This window comes from Echinops telfairi, unplaced genomic scaffold (genome assembly GCF_000313985.2).
Source record: "Echinops telfairi isolate 266 unplaced genomic scaffold, ASM31398v2 ScPeMD7_655;HRSCAF=1070, whole genome shotgun sequence".
Taxonomy (NCBI): Eukaryota; Metazoa; Chordata; class Mammalia; order Afrosoricida; family Tenrecidae; genus Echinops; species Echinops telfairi.
The window spans coordinates 2,085,744-2,095,532 of record NW_022104553.1 but is presented as its reverse complement, the minus strand read 5'-3'; positions in this window follow the sequence as shown (position 1 = coordinate 2,095,532).

Genomic DNA, 9,789 nt, shown 5'->3' with positions numbered 1-9,789 from the left:
GGCCGCGCGGGCCGCCGGGCCTGGCCCGAGGGCGCTGGCGCGCGCGCGGGGCAGGAGGCGAGCTGTGGCGCCGGGCCCTGCACGACTGGCCCCCGAGCCCGCTCCCCGGCCCGGACCCGCGCCGTGATGGCCAATTTAAGAGAGCTGTGGAATTTTGTTTCCTGCTTGGGAAAAATGCTGCAGAAACTGTTGTGATGTTGAACACAGTTTACAAACGCTATGGGAAAACTCAAGTGTATGAGTGGTTTTCTCATTTCAAACACAGTGAAATGCTGATTGATGACAAACTTTGTTCTGAACGTCCATCAACTTCACGAAGAGAGGAAAATGTTGACTCATAGTGCATTTGGAGTTTGTTCCACCAGGTCATACTAGTAAACAAGCTTTCTATTTAGAGGTTCTGAAAAGATTGCATAATAGCATGTGACAATAAAGACCTGATTTGTGGCAGACGGGAAGCTGGTTTTGCCACCAGACATGCACCTGCTCAGTGCTTCAGTTTTTGGCAAAAACCAGCATGCCTCTCTTGCCCCACGCATCTTACTCACCTGACCTTGCTCTGTGCCGCTCCTTTTTGTTTCCACGAATGAAGAGGGACATGAAAGGACAGTAATTTGAAGACATAGAAGAGATGAAGAAAAAAAATGGGGGAGATGCTGTCAGCCATCCAAATAGGTGAGTTTGAAAATGTTTCCAAGAATGGAATCACAGATTTGACAAATGTATTAAGTACAATGGAGAGTACTTTGAAAGTGATAAGGTTGTTTTGTAAAAAATACTTAAATACATAGGTTTGGGGGGGAAAATCCAGTTTCTTTTGGGTACCCCGTTGTATATCAACCCCTCTAAATGTACACCTTAAAAACCCCTTTAACAGAGGAGACATCACCTGAGCTAGGATCAATTTTCAAGATGTGGGGAGAGGGAGAAGAATATTCATTTGCTGCCATACAAAATTGTGCTAAGGTCACCCCAATCCAATAGACATTCCCACCAGAACAGTAAGGAAATCTTACTGTAATTCAAGTCAAGACATGTATGTCTCAGAGAAGGAAATGACATCTCTGTTGGTAGGAAAATGGGGATGAACAACCACCCATCTGGAAAAAATGCTTAACAATACTTGTGGAACTCAAGGGGAGAATATGCCTGGTACCAGGTTCCTAACTGAACACTTTGACCTAGTTTCTATGCTGTCCTTGGTGACACAGCCCACGTGCTATGTTACTGAGACTTTAGACTCTGTTCTTTTGATGTGCACATGGGCCATACCAAAAGGACTCAATGGGAAATCCCATGAAGTGAAGTGGGCTTTACCACAAACCCACCTATAGCCATTGGACCTAAAGCTGAAACCCCCTAGTGTGAAAAGAAGCAGATGACTAGCTCAACAACATGGAACTGGTGGATGTTGGACTTTGGTGCATATCTCTTGCCTTGAGGCTGCCCAATGAAACGGCCCCTGGAACTACCACATACATACTATTTTAACGCCCTCCTTGCTTATGACATGTATTGATGTGACAGGAATGGCTTTGCTGATGTGAATGAATTTTATTGGAAGATTTGTCATATCACTAATCCTAGTTGTTTGGGTAAGTAATGTCCAGGGACTTAAGAGTTCCACTTCTATAAGGCAGCAATTCATGTATTGCAGTTCATAATTGGCCTACATTCACGTAATTTCCTTTTCTCAACAGTGTTTTAAATTCTATAACATTCACTAAAATAATGACTCTATCCGTGTATAGTGGTTACACATTGAGCTGCTAACCATCAGGTCAGAAATTCGAAGCCACCAGCTGGCTCAGAAGGGGAAAGATGAGGCTTTCTGCTCCCATGAAAATTTGCAGTCTCAGAGACTCCAGTCAGCATTGACTTGAGGACAATAGAAGTGATGCCCTCATGGGATGATTGGAATGTTCTCTAACATAAAATGAAAATGATGCCTTGAAGGTGAACCAGGGACACATATAAGCCATAGTTGCATGAATGGAGTTTGAGCTTGCACTTAATTCTAGCACCAATCTAAAAACAATTAGTTCTTATGACATAGCCCTGTTTGATGCTCACCTTCATTGAAAATTTGGGTGTTATAGAAAAGGGTGGTGAAGAAACTAGATGGTGCCTGGCTAGCAGAAAAAATGGTGTCTGGGATCTTAAAGGCTTATTTTCAAGCAAGCAGCCAACTAAGTAAGGCTTGAACTAAGTCCATATGGAAGAAGCACACTAGCCTGTGTGATCCAAGGATTATAAATAATATCATCCAAATCTAAAGGAGGGAATGGCATTAGAACTTAAATTGTCAACCCCTGTTTGTAGAAGGCTATGGATGACAGTGGAAGCCCAAAATTCATTTTCAAGGTCTACCCATGGATTAAACCTATGGTGAATCGCTTCTGATCATTGCTAAGGGACATGAATACCCCTTTTTCAGACATGGAGCATTGTGACATTGATTATAGCAAATATAATTAGGGCAAATGAAATATCTTATAACGGGTTTTAAAGCTATTTCAGGTTTGTTTTGTTTTTCAGTGAAGGGGAAATACACATGGACTAAGGTCTTGTTGACTCCCCTCTGACCATGGCTAGGATGTGGATAGTCTTGCGATCATGCAGAATGCATTAGGAAGTGGATTGTTGCAGGTGCAGTTGGATTAAAATGTAGCACCCTATCATTTGAGCTCCCTTATGATCCATTAACTTTTTTTCTAGTTTTTAAAGTGAATAACCCAGTAATTGTAACATGTTAGCCTATACTTTTTCAATCTCCCTCTTTAAGCAGTGTTTTAAAATACTACCATAGACCAATCAGTAGCACCATACACAGCAAGTCTTTATGCTCCAGGGAGATGATCAATAAGATTATATAACACAAATTAACCAGGATGCCTCTAAGGTGAACCAGAGGCAGAGAAAAATCATAGATTAAGGAATGGATATTGAGCTCACATTTAATCCTAGCTCCAATCTAAGAACAGTGAATTCTTACAACATGGTCCTGTTCAATACTCACCCTCATGAAGGAAACACAGAAGATATGGGTGTTATAGCAAAATGTATGTAGTGAAGCAATTAAATAATGCTCTGCTATCAGAATAGCATTTGAGGTCTTAAAGACTTGTTTTTGGGCTGGACGATGTGCACTGGTACAGATGGGAACTGGAAACACAGGGAATCCAGGGTGTATGATCCCTTCAGGACCAGTGCTGAGAGTGGCGATACCAGGAGGGTTGGGTGGAAAGGGGGAACCGATTACAAGGATCTACATACAACCTCCTCCCTGGGGGACAGACAGCAGAGAAGTGGGTGAAGGGAGACGTTGGACAGTGTAAGATATGACAAAATGATAATTTATAAATTATTGAGGGTTCATGAGGGAGGGGGAAGCAGGGAGGGTGGGGGGAAAATGAGGAGCTGATACCAAGGGCTTAAGTGGAGAGCAAATGTTTTGAGAATGATGAGGGCAATGAATGTACAAATGTGCTAGACACAATGGATGGATGTATGGATTGTGATAAGAGTTGTATGAGCCCCCAATAAAATGATTTTTTTAAAAAAGACTTGTTTTCAAACAAGCAGCCATCTAAGTGAGAAGTCAACTAAGCCCACATGGAAGAAGCACACCAACAACTGTGATCCAAGGATTGTGTATTTAAAAATGTAAATCCAAAGGGAGCAATAGTATCAGAGCTTAAATTGTGAGATTCTGGTGTGCAGAAGGCTATAGATAACAGTGGAAACCCAAAATACATTTGCAGGATCTACACAAGAAATAAGCCTTAGATGATTTCTCTCTAAGCATAAATGAGGGATGGGAATAACCTGGTCATCAGTCAGAGAACATTGGAGAGACAACAGCAGTAGATTAAAATGATACATCTGACTGCAACTGTTCAAACCTTGTCACTTGATCTCCTCTCTGATACACTTTGGGCTTGATCTGGTTTTTAATATTTTCTGGGGTTTTTAATATTGGAGTTTATCTCTGTTGCATTTTACAGTTATTGGTAGCCTTCTGGGATCTCTGTTAATGTGTTTTTCCAAGGTTTTTTGGTACATGGAGCCCAGGATAGGTGATTCTGTAGGGACAACTATAATAAGGGTTCCTGGGGGAGGTGGGGACAGGTAAGGAGGAGCTGATATCAAGGAATTCAAGAAGCAAGAAAATATTTTGAAACTGATTTTGGTAGCAATCTTACAAGCCTGCTTGATGTGATTATATTATAGAATATTACGTCTCTCAAACCTCACTGTCATTGAGTCAATGTGACTCACAGTGGCCCCCTGTGGGTTTCCAAGACTGTCACTGCTTCCAGGATTAGAAAGCCCAGTCTTTCTCCCACAAAGTTGTTGGTAGTTCCAAAGTGCTAATCATTCGGATCACAGCCCAACATGTAACCACTTCACTACCAGGGCTCCTGATGTTAGGATTAGCTCCTAATAAAATGATCTAGGAATGAATGAATGAATAAATAAAATTTGTTCTAGATTTTGATATTTTCTGCTTTCTTTTAAATTGAGGTTTTTTATCTGTTTTACTTTGTTTGAGACTTTTGGGGGAAATATTTTTCTGTATATGAGATCCAGGACAGGTAAATCTATAGAGAAAGACTCTGGATTAATGGTTCATTGGAGATATGGCAGGACAAGTTGGGAGGAAATGGGGAGCTAATAACGATGAGTACAAGAATGAAGAAAGTGTTCTAAAATTGATTGTGGTCAGGATTGTACAACTCGTCTTGGTGCAAGTGAACTATTGAATTGCATGATATGTGAATTACATGCCAATAAACTGTTTTTTTTAAGCAAATGAATCTCAAATGATAATGAACATTTGGTAACAATTCAATATCAGCAAATTACTTAGAGATCTTAAAATCATTTGTTTACCAAAGAAATGACTGAAAACCGTTTAATCATATTAGGTGGGTTGTTTTTTTTTCTTCTTCTTCTTTCATCTAAAGGTAGTTTTTTTGAAATTTTTAAAAAGAGGCTTTGTGCTGTACTGGGTTATACATTGGACTGCTACCTACAGGTTACCTGTTTGAAACTACCTGGCACATTATGGGAGCAAGGTGAGGCTTTCTGCTCCTGTAGAGTTCCATGGTGAGTAGGCAATATGGGAATTTCCATCCAATATGGCTATATAGCAGAAGGCTCTGTAAAGCCCTCTTCATAAAAAGCTTTTTAAAATGCAAGGGGACTCAATAACCAGAGTCCCAAACCTCCCTGGACAAAGAAAAACCTCAACCAATTACAACCTGGTATTTAAGAGGGAGGAAGCACCACCAAGACTAAAACAAAAGGATGTGGACTTGGAGCTGCCCCTCCCCTTAGCACCTGGGACTTCACTGGAGGAGAAAGGAAAGGTGAGTTGAAGCATTGTCTCCATACTGCCCCAATGAGGACAGTAGGCCTTCTGCCCCATCTTTGAGATGGTCTAGTCTGCTCTTGGAAGGAGCAAATGTGATTGAACGTGGGTGGGAAAATTCAAAACTTCCTGCACCCTAGGATTGAAAGACTCATAGCCCATTCACTGCATTCCTAGCAGGTGGGGGACATGCAAATCAGCTGGAGGCTAACTCAATGCTTCCTTGCAATACAAGAGGGATGAGCCTTCCCTGAAGAAATGCAAAATTAGTGAAAGTGCATGGGGGTGGGAGGGGGGGACAGGGATGGGGTGGGGGACTGGGACGTCGAATTAACATAGATGGGTTTGAACCCGACCTGAATGTGGATCCAGGGTTTAAAGAATCATCATCTGTCTGTGTGTGTGCTCACACCCACGGTAGAGTAATTTAAAGAGCTCCTGATATATGTAGTCAATGAATACAGCTTGGGGTGGGGGAGGCAAGCAGTGAGTGGACAATGTGTATTCTCTTCTTTCCAGCCTTTGTGCCAGTTGTATTGATCATTGATCTGAAAACTTAAAACTTTGGAGATAACCTCAAAACCAGGACCTTCAAAAAGAAAGTAAATGTTTAGATAATAATGATGGCAACATATGTACAAATATGCTTGATGTATAGTTTGTTATAAGAGCTGTAAGAACCCCCCAATACAATGATCTTGAAAAGAAAGTAACAATAAAAATGAAATGTGAAAATAAATTTTTTAAAATAAATAATAAACCAGGATCTTGGCAGGGACAGTATTTCACTATTTCCTACCATTAATCACTTCTCAAATGACCTACCTTCCCTTGACTTTTCAGGATCTACAACAGGTGTGTGGGGAGTGCTATTCAGCAAGATACAAATATAAAAATGACATCAAGTCTCAGAGGTAATAGCCAATCTTTGTGCACATAAGAAAAGAAAATAGCTCAATTGAGAGCAATACATGTAGATGTGGATGCCGAGGAGGTCTTGAAAGGGAGGAATTTTTAGATCATCTTATCAGGGAGTTTAAGAGAATGATCTTCAGCTGCTTCAAATCCAAGAAGAAACATTTGACAGAAATATGGAAATCACACAAGAGAAGATAGAAGAACTCAGGAAATAACTACAAGAACAATTTGACAAAGTAAGTGACAAGCTAAGAATATTTCAACAATGCCAACTAGAAAGTCAAAGGGCAAACACTAAGCTATTAGAACTGGAGAACATTTGAGGAAGAAGAAGAAGAAGAAAAATGAATCGAAACAATGGGAAACAAATCAGTGATCTCCAAAACAAATTGCTCACGACCAGAACACAAGAACAACAAACTGTATAAACGATCCCCAAAGTTGAAAAACACCTAATACTTGTATGGAACACTATCAAATGTGTCCATTTGATAATTATCCCACAATAGAAATATGAAATATAAACTACAGAGGAAATAGTTGAAGTTTGAAAAGAGAACTTCCCTAATATTATGGCAGAACAGAAAATAACTATCCAAGAATCCCAGACAACCCAACCAGAATTAATTCCAAAAGAAATCATGAAAAGTGAAAGTTAAACTTTTTAACATCAAATACATGGGAATAAAAGAAAACATGGGAATAAAAGAATAATCACCTATAAAGGCAAATTGATGAGAATAAGCTCAGGTTTTTCTTTTCTTTCCTTTTCTTTTTTTGAATCATTTTTTGGGGGGGCTCATACAACTCATCACAATCCACACATCCATCCATTGTGTAAAGCACATTAACTGTACATTTGTTGCCATCTTCATTCTCAAAACATTTGCTTTCTACTTGAGCTCTTGGTATCAGCTCCTCATTTTCCCCCTCCCTTCCTATCCCCCCACCCCTCGTGAACCCTTGATAATTTATAAATTATTATTATTTTGTCATGTCTTACACTGTCTGAAGTCTCCCTTCACCCACTTTTCTGTTGTCCATCCCCCAGGGAGGGGGTTATATGTAGATCCTTGTGATAAGTTCCCCCTTTCTACCCAACCTTCCCTACACCCTCCCAGTATTGCCACTCTCACCAATGGTCCTGAGGGATTCATCTGTCCTGGATTCCCTGTGCTTCCAGCTCTTATCTGTAGCAGTGTACATCCTCTGGTCTATCTGAATTTGTAAGGTAGAATTGGGATCTTGATAGTGGGGGGAAGGAAGCATTAAAGAACTAGAGGAACATTGTATGTTTCATCAGTGCTATACTGCACCCTGACTGGTGTCTTCTCCCCATGACCCTTCTGTAAGGGATGTGCAATTGCCTAGAGATGGGCTTTGGGTCTCCACTTCACACTCCCACTCATTCACAATGATGTGATTTTTTTGTTCTTTGATGCCTGGCACCTGATCCTATTGACACCTCGTGATCACACAGGCTGGTGTGCTTCTTCCATGTGGATTTGTTGCTTCTCAGCTAGATGGCCACTTGTTTATCTGCAAGCCTTTAAGACCCCAGATGCCATATCTTTTGACAGCCAGGCACCATCAGCTTTCTTCACCACATTTGTTTGTGCACCCGCTTTGTCTTCAGCATTCGTGTCAGGAAGGTGAGCATCATGGAATGCCAGTTTAATAGAACAAAGTGTTCTTGCATTAAGGGAGTACTTGAGTAGAGGCCCAATGTCCCTGCTAACTTAATACTAAACTTATAAATATATGCACATAGATCTATTTCCCCGTCATCATATATAAATATATTTACATATGTATATGCTTGTGTTTAGACCTCTATAAATGCCCTTTGCCTCCTAGTTCTTTCCTTTATTTCCTTTTACTTTCCTCTTGTCCCACTATCATGCTCAGACTTCATTTGGGTTTCAGTAATTCCTCTTGGTTACATTGACCTTGATCAAGCCCTACCAGGCCTCCTACACCCTCCTCGCCACTGATTTTGGATCACTTGTTGTTCCCTTGGCCCTGGGTTTGTTAACACCTTTACCCCACCTCCCACTTACCCATGTCCCCCCCAGAACCATCAGTCCCGTTGTTTTCTCCTCCAGATTGTTTATTCTGCCTAACTTATCTAGATAGACCTGCAAAGATAACAATATACACAAAAACAAGACAGAGTAAAACAAAATAACAAACAGCAACAACAACAAAAACAATGACAAAGAAACAAAGAAAGAAAAGCCTGTACATAGATTCAGGTCTGTTTGTTGATCTTTAGGAGTGTTTTCCAGTCGAGTCTGATGGAGTGCCATGCCCTGGCCCCAAAGTCTACTTTTGGTACTCCCTAGGGACTTCCTTGCTCTGCTCCCCTTGCAGTTCTGTTGCACGCCCTTAGTGTTTTACCTTGGTGTGGTGGGGTCAGATCAGGTGCAATTTCCACACTGTGTCTCCTGTGTTGTCCCCTGTAGAGCTATGGGTCAGTGAGGGATGTCTTGTCTCATAGTGGGGCCGGCCATATGATCCTCTCTGTGCATTGGTTGCTCTGAAGCTCAGGTTTTTCTGTGGAAACCATGCTGGCAAGAAGGTAATGGATCAATATATACAAAAAGCAAAGAGAAAGTTGACAAGAAAACCCATAAACCAAATGAAAACAGCACAGAAAAATTATGGTGAACAAAGAAACCAACAGCACGACAAAAAGCATAACAAATTAACAATAAGGTCATACCTAGAAATAGTAATATTGAATTTAAATGAGTTAAATTCACCAATTAATGAATAGATAAGAAAACAATAGCTGTCAGGGGAGCCTACCCCTAACAAATCATCCCAGGTCCAGTAGGCACAACTGTACAGCGATAATAAGTAAAGATTATAGTAGAGTTATAGAAAATAAGAGAGATAGAAGAGATATTGAACTAATGTAGTCAGACACATTTCATAGTAGCATGCTCACCTGAGCCCCTCTTGGTGGCCCACATGGAGATATGGAAGGTGGGAATTGCAGCAGTGAGCAAGAGGGGGGGAAAAAGAGCTTCTTTATTGCTAACCAAGGCTTATATATCTTTGGGGGGCATACAAGCCCCTAATTACATGTAAAGACATATGTCACAGGAAGGGGTTGTTCTATAGGTACTACAGTAATGAGAGGGGGATGATCTAGGGGTATACACACAATAGGAAGGGGAGTTATTAGGGGCACACATGTGACAAGATGGGTGGATCCCAGATTCAGGATAACAGCCTAACTTTGGATGTCACTGAGCAGGTTTGAGCTGTTCTCTGGCTCTCCATGGAAATCATAATCAGTAGGGTGTGAACCCCACCTACAGTGGACCAGATGCCTTCAGGGAGAATATCTCTAAGCATCTGATCTCCCACCAAGTTCTGGAAAACAGCCTCTAATGTTTGGTATATCTTTGGGGGAGACAAAGTTGGGGAAAAGTCTTTTTATATCCCACAAATAGCCATTAACATGCTGCTTCCAAGAAACACAG